Below are 12108 nucleotides of genomic sequence, written 5' to 3'. Positions count from 1 at the left end.
GTTTCTCCATCTATTTCCCATGGAGTGATGGGACCAGATGCCATGATCTTCGTTTTCTGAATGTTGAGCTTTAAGCCAACTTTTTCACTCTCCACTTTCATCAAGAGGCTTTTTAGTTCGTCTTCACTTTCTGCCATAAGGGTGGTGTCATCTGCATATCTGAGGTCACTGATATTTCTCCCGGCAAACTTGATTTCTGCTTGTGCTTCTTTCAGCCCAGCGTTTCTCATGATGTACTCTGCATATAAATTAAATAAGCAGGGTGACAATATACAGCCTTGATGTACTCCTTTTCCTATTTGGAACCAGTCTGTTGTTCCATGTCCAGTTCTAACTGTTGCTTCCTGACCTGCATATAGGTTTCTCAAGAGGCAGGTCAGGTAGTCTGGTATTCCCATCTCTTTCAGAATTTTCCACAGTTTCTTGTGATCCACATGGTCAAAGGCTTTGGCATAGTCAATAAAGCAAAAATAGATGTTTTTCTGAAACTCTCTTGCTTTTTAGATGATCCAGCGGATGTTGGCAATTTGATCTCTGGTTCCTCTGCCTTTTCTAAAACCTAGTCATAGCAAACACCCTCTTCCAACAACACAAGAGAAGACTCTACACATGGACATCACCAGATGGTCAACACTGAAATCAGATTGATTATATTCTTTGCAGCCAAAGATGGAGAAGCTCTATACAGTCAGCAAAAACAAGACTGGGAGCTGACTGTGGCTCAGATCATGAACTCCTTATTGCCAAATTCAGACTTAAATTGAAGAAAGTAGGGAAAACCACTAGACCATTCAGGTATGACCTAAATCAAATCCCTTATGATTATACAGAGGAAGTGAGAAATAGATTTAAGGGACTAGATCTGACAGACAGAGTCCCTGATGAACTATGAATGGAGGTTTATGACATTGTACAGGAGACAGGGTTCAAGACCATCCCCATGGAAAAGAAATGCAAAAAGCAAAATGGCTGTCTGAAGAGGCCTTACAAATAGTTGTGAAAAGAAGAGAAGCAAAAAGCAAAGGAGAAAAGGAAAGATGCAGAGTTCCAAAGGATAGCAAGAAGAGATAAGAAAGCCTTCCTCAGTGATCAATGCAAAAAAATAGAGGAAAACAACAGAATGAGAAAGACTAGAGATCTCTTCAAGAAAATTAGAGACACCAAGGGAACATTTCATGCAAAGGTTGGCTCGATAAAGGACAGAAATGGTATGGACCTAACAGAAGCAGAAGATATTAAGAAGAGGTGGCAAGAATACACAGAAGAACTGTACAAAAAAGATCTTCATGACCCAGATAATCACGATGGTGTGATCACTCGCCTAGAGCCAGACATCCTGGAATGTGAAGTCAAGTGGGCCTCAGGAAGCACCACTACGAACAAAGCTAGTGGAGGTGATGGAATTCCAGTGGAGCTATTTCAAATCCTGAAGGATGATGCTGTGAAAGTGCTGCACTCAATATGCCAGCAAATTTGGAAAACTCAGCAATGGCCACAGGACTGGAAAGGGTCCGTTTTCATTCCAATTCCAAAGAAAAGCAATGCCAAAGAATGCTCAAACTACCACACAATTGTACTCATCTCACACGCTAGCAAAGTAATGCTCAAGATTCTCCAAGCCAGGCTTCAGCAGTACATGAACTGTGAACTTCCAGATGTTCAAGCAACCTCAGGGAGTTGTTAGTTTTCCTTTGGGTATCTATAGGTATTCTGTATTTTCTCTAGGTGTACACAAGATATACATATTAATATATACCATGTTTTTCTCTTGTTAATTGGTCTTTTGTTGCTGGGCTCTCAACCAAGAACTCAGAAGGGTGGAGGTAAAATTACTCTTCACCCTCCATAGTAGATGGTCTGGAGGCTTTTCAGGGGCTGTTTGAGCAGAGACCTGTGAGAAGGAAAAGCACAGCAATCAGAGAACAGGAGTGCATTCTTGGTCTTGGTTCAGAAAGGATGCCAGCAGGGCTGAAGGCCTGTGAGTGAGGGGAAGGAACTGGAGGTGCTAAGTCTTGCCCTAGACCTGATGCTGGGGAAGATTGAAGGCAGGAGGAGAAGGGGACGACAGAGAACGAGATGGTTGGATAGCATCACTCATGTCCACCTCAATGGACATGAGTTTGATTAATTTCCAGGAAATAGTGAAGGACAGGGAAGCCTGGCACGCTGCAGTCCATGGGGTCCCAAAGAGTCAGACATGACTGAGCGACTGAACAACAAGGACTGCAGCAGCAGCCGGGGACTGTGGTAAGAATTTGGATTTTTATTTTTATTGTTTTAAAATAGTTATAGCATAAAACTTACCTTTGCCCTCATTTTTAAGTGTGTAGTTTGGTGGTGGTAAGTGCGTGCACACGGCTGTATAACCATTTCTACCATCAGCTTCCAAAACTTGATCATCCTCCTCCCAAACTGAAACTGTCTCCATCAAGTTCTCCCTGTCCCCCACACCCAGCCCTTGTAACTACTATTCTACGTTCTTTCTCTGTAACTGTGACTGTTCTACATCCTCCCACAGAAGTGGAATCATGTAGTATTTGTCCTTTCATACCTGGCCTGTTCAATTTGTGTAACAGCCTCCAGGTTTATCCATGTTGTACTGTGTGTCAGAATTTCCTTCTTTTTTTGAGGCTGAATAATATTCCATTGCATGGATGGGCCACATTTTTTTAATCCGTTCATTTAATAATGAACATTTGGGTTGTTTCCACCTTTTTGCTGTTGTGATCAGTGGAATATCTGTTAAGAGTCCCTGCTTTCACTTTTGAGTGTTTACCCTGGGTGGGATTGCTTGACATCCGGTAATTCTTAGTTTTTTTGAGGAACTGCTTTCCACAGTCTGTGTGCAAGGGTTCCCTTTCTTTCCATACTCCCGCAGGCTTGTTTCTTGGTTTTGTTTTCATAGCCATCTGAATGAGTGTGAACTGGTATCGTCACTTGCGGTTTTGATTTGCGTTTCCCTAATGTTTAGTGATGTTGAGCATCTTTTCACATGCTTATTGACAATTTGTGGGATTGGATTTTAAGTGGAAATTAGTGGACGGTTTTGAGTAAGGGAGGAATATGTGATTTACGTTTTTAAAGGACTCCTTTAGCTACTGTGTGTGAAATACACGCAATAGAAAGGCAAGAATGGAAACAGATGAATGTAAAGCTATTGTAGCAGTCCGGGCCAAAGGTCAGAGTGTTTAAATTACGGTTCACAATTCACCAATGGATAATATAATCATTTGAGTGGATCCTATGAGGACAAGGTGACCCACCAGTCTCCTCCAAGTAAGGACTTGCTGCCCAGCTTTGGGGAGTGCAGTCAGCGGTCAGCCTCCTGCATCGTGGCCTGAGGACAGCCCACTGAGGGAGGCAGAGCCAGGGAGGTCTGGCCATTGCAGCCTGACGGGGAACACTGACAGACACCCCCACACCCGCGAAACTGAGGCTGCCCAGTGCCTGCCTTGCCGTTTGACCCTCGGGTATTTGTCCCTAACCTTACATCCCAAGGTCCTTCTTGGTATCTGATCCCACGACCAGCATTTTTTGGTGTGTGTGACCAGCATTTAAAAAAATGAAACATAATGGAATGGGAAATAGTGCACAGTGCACTTAGAAAAAGAAAGTAATTTGGGGGTGAAGTTTTGTTAATTTCTACATGTTGAGGAGTAATAGATCATGTTGTGAAATGTACTTCTTACCCTGGGTCATGATTAACAGTTTTGGAAAGCAATGGACTGATCAGTTGAGGTGGAGGTGATGAGCAGTGGATGGATTCTGGATGTTCTTTGAAGGTTAATCTGATAGGATTTGCTGACGGCTTGGATGGATTAGCTGGATGGAGGATGCAAGACCCAAAAATAGTTAAGAATGACACCAAGGTCAGTGTTCCTTTTGATCAGAGTAGACAAAACCCTTTGACCATCCAGTCCTGTTTTATTTCAGTAATCCACCGTGTTCTTTCTCTATGGTTCTACATCCACACATATGTATTTCTAATGACTTAAAAACAAAAGTCATTTTTATATGGCAGACTTTAGTATTGAATGAAAAAAAATATATATTTTTTTGGTCACAATATATCCTCTCTGTCCTTGATCCGGTGATATGTAGCTCTCCAAACCCCAATAACATAATGATTCCTCCAAAATATAATGAATTACAGAACATACTGTTTCAAGTTGTTAGTTATAGGAAGGGAAAATCAATGACTGTTGCCACTCTTTCAAGGTAGGTACACTACACTCTATTAGCTCCGCCCACAAATCAGTCCAAATAGGAATACAGTCTGAGTAAGAAGACTGGCTGAGCCTCCTTCAAGACAGCTGGATACCTGTCAGCACGTGGACCGTCTCAACATGTCCTTGTCTTCTCGATCCTTGCAATATGCTTGGAATTGTGCACTAACAATATCCACTAACACCCCCTGCCTTCATACCAGTCCCTGAGGTTATATGAGAAGCAGCCTAAAGATGCTTGGTGAATATATGATCAGAGAGCTGGAAGTCAGAGAAGGGAAGCTGTAAGATGGGGTAGAAGAAAGTCATCACCAAAGAGGAGGAGGGACAGATGGGATCTGGACAAATATCCGTAAGAACAGGGGCTTGCGGGACACACAGACATCTCAGATGAGAAGAACCCTGGGGAGAAGCAGGGCAGTTGCTGGTCCCCCACTTTACAAATGAGAACCTGGGCCAGACCTGATGCACTTGTTACAGGACATGGAGAAGGTCAAGAGTAAGACGCCAACACTCATGAAACCCGGCCAGCCAACCCTGTTTCAAAGGATGCCTTCCTCCGTCCAGTATTTCTTTTTTTTTTCTTTAAGAAAAAAAAAATTATTTGGCTGCATCAGGTCTTAGTTGTGGTACCCAAGAGCTTCCATTTCCATGGCACCATGCAAGCCTTTCATCGTGGCAGGCAATCTTAGGTGTCCCGCGGCATGTGGGATATTAGTTCCTTGACCAGGGATTGAACCTGTGCCCCAGCAATGGAAGCACGGTCTTAACCATTGGACAACCAGGGAAGGCCCACCTGGACAGTTTTACTCAAACTCCAGTGGCTGAGCCCCAGACTCAGGAATCCTAATTTCACTGGTCAAGGGTGAGGGCATGGCATCGGTGTATTTTCAAAGCTCCCCTCATGATTCTGAGATGCAGCCCAGGTTGAAAACAACTGCCCTGCTGAGTCCGTGGTGCAGTCTGCTACTTTGTTGTCAGGTTTCCTGGGGATGTTAAGATGCCGTAACACTAGGGAGAGCGCCTAGGCAGGGTTGCTTAGCAACAAGTATGGTATTCTTGCCTGGAGAATTCATGGAACAAAGAACCTGACAGGCTGCAGTCCATGCGGTCACAAAGAGTTGGACACGACTGAACAACTTACACACACACACAGCTGTGCTAAATGTAGAAATCAGCCAATCAATAAACAACTTTAAAATAGTTTTGTTGTTTTGTTTAGTCACTAAGGAGGGTCTAACTCTTTGCAACCTCATGGACTGCAGCATGTCAAGCTTCCCTGTCCTTCACCATCTCTTGGAGTATGCTCAAACTCATGTCCATTGAGTCGGCGATGCCATCCAACCATCTCATCCTCTGTCGTCCCCTTCTCCTCCTGCCCTCAACCTTTCCCAGCATCAGGGTCTTTTCCAAAGAGTCAGCTCTTCCCATCAGGTGGCCAGATATTGGAGTTTCAGCATCAGTCCTTCCAATGAATATTCAGGGTTATTCAATGAATATTTAGGATTAACTGGTTGGATCTCCTTGCAGTCCAAGGGACTGTCAAGAGTCTTGTCCAGCACGACAGTTCAGAAGCATCAATTCTTCAATGCTCAGCCTTCTTTATGGTCCAACTTAAAATGGATTACCATTTATTATATAAATAAACTAAATCACACGTGTGTGTAAATAAAACTACTTAAGTGATATAAATCGTGCAAATTGTTCATCAGTTCTTTTATTATTATTACTAATTTTTTGGTTGCATTGGGTCTTTGTTGCTGCGCTTGGGCCTTCTCTAGTTGTGGCGAGCAGGGGCTACTGTTTGCTGTGGAGTGCAAGCTTTAGGCAAAAGGACTTCAGTAGTTGTGGCTCATGGGTGCTAGAGCTGGGGGCTCAGCAGGTGTGGCCCATGGGCTTAGCTGCTGTGCAGCATGAGAAATCTTCCCCAACCAGGGATTGAACCTGTATCCTCTGCACTTGCAGGCAGATTTTTATCCACTGTGCCATCAAGGAAGGCCCATCAGTTTTTTTTTATTGAGGTATATTTTACTTGTTGCAAAATTTACTTTTTTCATATGTCCAGTTCATCATCAGTTTATTTCTGACTTTTAGGGATTGTTGATATGAGCTTTTCACTGGTATGGCTAAATGACACTCTCACATATTTTCGGTTGTGCCAGGTTTAATTGCAGTATGCGGGATCTTTAGTTGTGTCATGGGAAGTCTTGGTTGCCACATGTGGGATTTAGTTCCCTGATCAGGGATCAAACCTAGGCCCCCTGCATGAGGAACTTGGAGTCTTAGCCCTTGGGCCACCCCAGAAGTCCTGATGCTCTCAGTTTGATTGCACTCTTCTAGAAGTTTCCCCATCAGTTGGATAGTCATTAGGTGCCCGGGGACTGTGTTAAATGCTTGAGCTTTCAACTACCCCAAGGCAGTGACCGAGTGGAGCCCAGTCACTACATGAGATAGTGACCCGGGCAGGGCAGGATGTCCTCAAGGTGCTGAAAGAGGACCCCTGCTAAGGTAGAAGTCTGTGGCCAGCAAAAGTATCCTTCAAGAAAGAAAGCAAAGTAGTGAATTTTCAGATAAGCAAAAATTGAGTGGTTTGCCACTAGTAGACACTCAAAAGTAGGATTTTTTTGTAAATAATTTTTAAAATGTATTTATTGGCTGTGCTCGGTCTGTGTTGCCGCTCGGGCTTCTCTGTAGTTGCGGAGCGCGGGGGCCACTCTCTAGTTGGGGTGCACAGGCTTCTCACTGCAGTAGCTTCTTTTATTGCTGAGCACAGGCTCTAGGGCACTCGGGCTTCAACTGTGGCTCCCAAGCTCTGGAACACAGGCTCAGTAGTTGTGGCCCGTGGCGCTTAGTTGCTCTGCAGCATGTGGAATCAGCATGTGGGATTGAACTCGTGTCTCTCGCATTGGCGGGTGGACTCTATACCACTGAGCCACCAGAGAAGCCTCTAAATGTAGGATTTTCTAAATCGTGTATTTTAGGCAGAAGGGAAATATCCCCAGATGAAAGTATCAGAGATGGAGGAGGGAAAAAAGAGCAAAGAAAACGCACTATGTGAATATTGATGACATTAGAGTCATGGTATTAATGGTAAAGTATTGTGCAATTTACTAACATATAAACTTAGAATGCATGCAAACAATAGCATAAAAGTTCATTAGGGGGTCAATAGACTCTTTGAAAGTTCTTATGCTTCCCAGGCTCCCTTTCCATCTGACAGCCTGTCAACTTCTTAAATCAAAGAGCAAACCCAAAACCCAGCATCTCAATGAGAGCTTGATTGGGAGTGTAATAAAGCTGTAGATCAATCTTGGGGTAACAGACAATTCTACTACGTTAAATCTTCCAGTCCATGAATGTGGCATATGTTTGCTAATTTAGCTTTTTATCGTCTCCCATGAAGTTTTATAGCTTCTGTGTATGTTGTTAGATTTAGAGCTCTCTTTTCTGTTTCTGGGATACAAAAGTAAAATTGACTTTTATATGTAAGCACTTTGCTGTTGCTGCTGCTCCTACGTCGCTTCAGTCGTGTCCGACTCTGTGTGACCCTATAGACGGCAGCCCACCAGGCTGCCCCGTCCCTGGGATTCTCTAGGCAAGAACACTGGTGTGGGTTGCCATTTCCTTCTCCAATGCATGAAAGTGAAGAGTGAAAGTGAAGTCGCTCAGTCGTGTCCGACTCTTAGCGACTCCATGGACTGCAGCCCACCAGGCTCCTCTGTCCATGGGATTTTCCAGGCAAGAGTACTGGAGTGGGGTGCCATTGCCTTCTAAGCACTTTGCTAATTTTTATTAATTCAAATACTTGAAGAGAGTAAGATTTAGAGATTAAGAAATAGGCAAATCGAGAGACAGAACATGGTGGAGAACTCAGAAGAAACCCATGAATATACATGGATGCTTGAGACATGATGAAGCCTTCGCTGCAGAGAAGCGAGAAACCGACAGTGTTCTGAATAATGGTGAGTGCATGCTAAATCGCTCTCAGTTGTGTCCAATTCTTTGTGACCCTATGGACCATAGCCTGCCAGGCTCCTCTGTTCATAGGATTCTCCAGACCAGAACATTGAAGTAGGTTGCTGTGTGCTCCTCCAGGGGATCGTCCAGACCCAGGGATCGAACTTGTGACTCTTACATCTCCTGCATTGGCAGGCAGGTTCTTTACCACTAGTGCCACCTGGGAAGACCCTGAATAATGGTACTTGTTCAACTAGGCATCAACACAGGAAAAAAAAAAAAAAAGAAACTGTATCCCTGTGTATGTGTGTATGCTATCTCACATCTTACCCTTTGTTCTTAAATGTGAGATGCAAATGATAAAGCTCTTAGATGATAATATAGGTGGAAATCTTCAGTCTTTAGAGTCAGAAAAATTTTCTTAAGGCATAAATATTATAATTATTATAATAAAATATAATAAGAAAAAGTAATAAACCTGATTATGTTAAAATTAAGAACTTTCTATTCATCAGAATACACCCTGAATTCATCAGAATACACCCTGAAGAGAAGACAAACTACAGAGGATTTAAATCCAAAATAGCAATTCAGTTCAGTTCAGTTCAGTCGCTCAGTCGTGTCCGACTCTTTGCGACCCCATGAATCGCAGCACGCCAGGCCTCCCTGTCCATCACCAACTCCCGGAGTTCCCTCAGACTCACGTCCATTGAGTCAGTGATGCCATCCAGCCATCTCATCCTCAGTCATCCGCTTCTCCTCCTGCCCCTAATCCCTGCCAGCATTAGGGTCCTTTCCAATGAGTCAACTCTTCGCATCAGGTGGCCAAAGTACTGGAGTTTCAGCTTTAGCATCAGTCCTTCCAAAGAAATCCCAGGGTTGATCTCCTTCAGAATGGACTGGTTGGATCTCCTTGCAGTCCAAGGGACTCTCAAGTCTTCTCTAACACCACAGTTCAAAAGTATCAATTCTTCGGCGCTCAGCCTTCTTCACAGTCCAACTCTCACATCCATACATGACTACAGGAAAAACCATAGCCTTGACTAGACGGACCTTAGTCGGCAAAGTAATGTCTCTGCTTTTGAATATGCTATCTAGGTTGCACATAACTTTTCTTCCAAGGAGTAAGCGTCTTTAACTTTATGGCTGCAGTCACCATCTGCAGTGATTTTGGAGCCCCCAAAAATAAAGTCTGACACTGTTTCCACTGTTTCCCCATCTATTTCCCATGAAGTGATGGGACGGGATGCCATGATCTTTGTTTTCTGAATGTTGAGCTTTAAGCCAACTTTTTCACTCTCCTCTTTTAGATTCCTACAAATAAAAATACAAGTCTAAAAATTGATTGGAACAGATCCTGTACAAAGGGAGAAACCCAAATGGCAAGTAAATACACGACAAAGTAACCAATCTTATTAGTAATCAGGAAAATGCAAATTAAAGACATGTTTATATAACACCCCAGTGACTGCTCTGCTCTGGGAAAAGTTTGGCATTAACTAGGAAAGTTGAACTGTGGTGCTGGAGAAGACTCTTGAGAGTCCTTTGGACAGCAAGGAGATCAAACCAGTCAATCCTAAAGAAAATCAGTCCTGAATATTCATTGGAAAGACTGATGCTGAAGCTGAAACTCCAGTACTTTGGCCACCTGATGCGAAGAACTGACTCATTGGAAAAGACCCTGATGCTGGGAAAGATTGAAGGCGGGAGGAGAAGGGGATGACAGAGGATGCGATGCTTGGATGGCATCACCAACTCGATGGACATGAGTTTAAGTAAGCTCTGGGAGTTGGTGATGGACAGGGAAGCCTGGTGTGCTACAGTCCATGGGGTCGCAAAGAGTCGGACACGACTGAGTGACTTAACTGAGGACAGTTGAAGGTGCCTATCCTACTGACCCAGTAATTCTACTCTTACATCCCCAAAGAAATGCAACTCCTATGAATCAGAATATATGAACACTGTCTGCAGTTGCCACAGACTGGAAACAGTCAAAGTGCTCACCAAGGCTGTGCAGTGTATGGTATAAATGGAATGCTATGGGCTTCCCTGGTAGCTCAGTGGTAAAGAATCTGCCTGCAGTGCAGGAGACCCCTGTTGGATCCTTGGGTCGGGAAGATCCCCTGGAGAAGGAAATGGCAACCCACTCCAGTATTCTCGCCTGGAAAATCCTTTGGACAGAGGAGCCTGGAGGGCTACAGTCCATGGGGTCGAGAGAATTAGACATGACTTAGTAACGAAAACATCACCACCATTCAGAAATTAAATTAACGAGAGCTCACATGATAATAAGGATGACTGTATAAACAAAATGCTGAGCAAAGGAAACCAGACTGTATAGTTCTATTTACTCCAAGTTTGGAACAAGCAACATCATACCATCTTGTTTTTACTTAACAGTGAAACTATAAACAAACTGGGAATCATTACCATAGTCAGGCTATTGGTTACCTCTGGGGAAGGAGGAGATTGAGAAGGGACATATGTGGAGATTCTCAGGCACCTGCAATATTTAATTGCCCTGGGATCGGGACGATCCCCTAGAGAAGGGATGGGCTGCCCACTCCAGTATTCTTGCCTGGGGAATTCCATGGACAGAGGAGCCTTGTGGGCTACAGTCCACGGAATCACAAAGACACAGACACGACTGAGCGACTGACACTTTCACTTTTTTCTGGGATGTGGTACATTGGTATTCACCATAGGACAACTTGTAAAACTGTACTCTGTACTATAGTAAGTATATTTTCATCCTATGTATTTTTATGTTTTTGTATTATATTTTAGAATAAAAAATATTTTAAGGAAACAAAATTGGAGTAAAATGGTGAGAAGCCCCAAACGAAAACAAATTACATTTGACAGTTGAAAAACCCAGGGGTTGGGGTGCCAACACCTGTGCAATAGAAAACCTACACATAAGTTTACAGTTGACTCTTGGCATTGGTTCTTTCTGCATCTGTGGATTCAACCAACCATAGATCCCATAGTACTGCAGCCTCTATTTATTAAAAAAACAAATCTGTGTATAAGTGGACCCATGCAGTTAAAACCCTGTCATTCAAGCATCAATTGTCATTCAATTTATACACATATAAGTGTGATGAAGATGGTGCTGGAAAAAAAATACCAAAGGCGAGGAATGTAGAATCCTGTTTTTCTGGAGTTTCATATAAGTCAAACCAACTCTAGCTAAAGGTTTTGTGCTAGGTTGATTTGAAAGTGATGACTTTTGTAGAAAATTGTGTAAAAACTGTACTGTGTTAAAACAATTTTCTGTTATGCAAGAAAGCTGTACCTTGCCTTTTTGTGAAGGCTGCATGAAATTATGTGAGGGAAGAGCCACAGCTTTAATTTAATTAAGGCAGCTTGCTTCTGTCTGAACACTCAGACAACTGTTAAAATACATTGGCCAAATATAATGTATAACTTGGCTTCTTCCACGAACAGAGTTTTTAATGAATGATATTCCTTTTAGATATTATACTTTATATAATACTTAGTAACTTATCCATGGTTGAGTATTTAACATTGTTTATAATTTTCTCCTGTTATTTCATTCAATGAATATCTTCATTTTAATACACATTATCTAGTAAATGTTCATTTTGTGACTTCAATGGACCAGTTTCTGTTCTCAACTGCAAGGGAAAAAACTCAACAAAATTCCTGCTCTTATGGTATTTTCATCCTAAAGAGAGAGATAAAAAATGACAAACATAATATTTATTGAATAGTGATAAATGTGAAAGAAAAAAACTCAGGCAAGGGGGTACAGAGTGTAGGGGTGGGTTCTTATGGATGTTGCTAGGGAAGCGCTCAGGTCATAAGTGACGTGTGAATAAAGAACCGGGGGAAATAAAATAGTGGTTCAGTGTGATTGTGTGTGCAGAGGACCACTCCTGGCAGAAGTCCAGACTCCGAA

This window comes from Ovis canadensis, chromosome 26, assembly GCF_042477335.2.
Source record: "Ovis canadensis isolate MfBH-ARS-UI-01 breed Bighorn chromosome 26, ARS-UI_OviCan_v2, whole genome shotgun sequence".
In the NCBI taxonomy this organism is placed as follows: Eukaryota; Metazoa; Chordata; class Mammalia; order Artiodactyla; family Bovidae; genus Ovis; species Ovis canadensis.
The sequence above is the reverse complement of the archived record's forward strand: the minus strand, read 5'-3'. Positions refer to the sequence as shown.